The sequence below is a fragment of the Microtus ochrogaster genome, chromosome 18 (assembly GCF_000317375.1).
Source record: "Microtus ochrogaster isolate Prairie Vole_2 chromosome 18, MicOch1.0, whole genome shotgun sequence".
NCBI classification, from domain to species: domain Eukaryota; kingdom Metazoa; phylum Chordata; class Mammalia; order Rodentia; family Cricetidae; genus Microtus; species Microtus ochrogaster.
In genome coordinates, this window is record NC_022020.1 from 11,113,728 (window position 1) to 11,115,695 (window position 1,968).

The window sequence follows — 1,968 nt, forward strand, 5'->3', positions numbered from 1 at the left end:
CATATTCATATTAAGGCTTGACAAAGAAACATGAAAGCCTAGGCAATACAATTTGATAAATAAGCATAATAACATTTATTTGACAGACCTTGAGGAGATAAAATTATTAATGAGTAAATGGGCTCTTTTGGAAAGGTCTTGGGGAAAAGGAAATCAGTTAGAATATAACAATATTTATAAATTTATTCAAAAACTTATTTCAAAAGATTCCCTCTTTGGTAGTAAATATTTCTGAATGCAACATAGTACTAAATATGCTGATATGCTGATTTTTGGTATTCTCTTCAATAAAAGCATATGAACTGAGAGAATGAAAGTGCTTTATTTGACTGTTGATGTGGGTAGGATTTTACACATGAATGCAGACACACAAATCCTGAAACTCTTTCCTATTGTGTAATGACAGTAAACAGGCAATGCTTCTCTTACCATCAAGTGTTGTGTTCAGGACATGGGGAACTTAAATTCTGAATAATTAACATCAATAGAGTCTTCGTTTTGTTTATGAATGGCCAGTACAAAGTAACAAGTCAATTGAGTAAAGATAAATTGCTGTGACACTGAAGAGACAGTTAAGTACCATTTCCTCACGTCCCTTTAAAAAAAATTACCACTATTACTTCTGCAGCAGACTAGTAAAGAATAAATAATTTCATTGGCAATGGAGGAAGGATTCAGAAACATAATAAAATATGATGAGAACAAGTAGAATTTAGCCTAACAAGAATCAAGAAAGTACACGAGCCCGAACTACAGAATATTCCCAATGACAAATACAAGGTGAAGTGTGAATCAATGCAGGGATTATAAATTATCACATTGGCATCCATTTTTAATTATAATTAGCAAACCAATTACTCAAAATACATTATCTTATTTGAATAAAAAAAGCAACACCGTGAGGCACGATTTATATCGGTGTCATGGATGAATACCTTAAAACTAGGAGAAATTGCTCTTTTCATGAATGAGTTGAAGTTACAGCAAACCTAGGTCAACTTTTTTCCTGATATTTTATTCTCATCACCTTGTGACACTAATTCTGGAAAGATACTTAAAAGGTAGATCGAAGAGGTCCTGGTATCTCAATGTGGGGCTGGGTTTAACTCAGTGGAAACACAGACAGACAATGGCATTGATATGCCATGCAGTGACCTAGACTTGTTTGATGAGACAACCCTGGACAGTCTTCTAAATTCATTGTGATAGTTGGTGTGTCCTTGATACCTTGACACAGAGACAATTGCCTGACTGGATTACTTAGGCAGACAGGCTGGTGATTATTTCTGAGGTGGTTGGGACCTGATAAGGCAATGTTCCAAGCTTAGGAGATCCTTTAGATGAGCATATCCATGTTGGACTATCACAACAGCTGGTGATATCAGCTAGGCATAGTGGTACATGCCCATAATCCTAACCCTTGGGCGGTGGAGGCAGAAAGATCGGGAGTCATCCTCAACTACAAATGGACTTTAAAGTCAGTTCATGCTGCATCAGACCTTATCTCAAAATACAAAAGAGGAGAAAGAAAGAGAGGGGGAGAAAAGAAAAGGAGGAGGAAAAGAAGGATAACTACAATAAAAAAGGAAAGGAAAGCACTGCCCCGTCTCCTTGCTTACCCAGTTCTCCTTCTGTGTTCCCTTTAACACTAACCACATTGCCTTGCCTATATCTGTTAGCCTGTGTGCTGACAGAAAAGAAAGACAATGCTCTTCTGTTTTCTGTATCTCCAGTGTTGTATGTCTAGTACACCACCTGCCATCATTAATTTTATAACAGTCCAGTTCTAAAAGCAAGTGTCTGCAGTTCACCAGTGCTGCCTCTAGATGGCACCCTTTGGAATGATCTTCCTGAAGGAAATGCATCAAGGTCACTCTTACCAAGAAGGTGTATATCCACAGCTTGCAACATCAATTATATTTCAGGAGAAGCTGACCCTCAGCCAAAAAAAAAAAAAAAAAAAAAAAA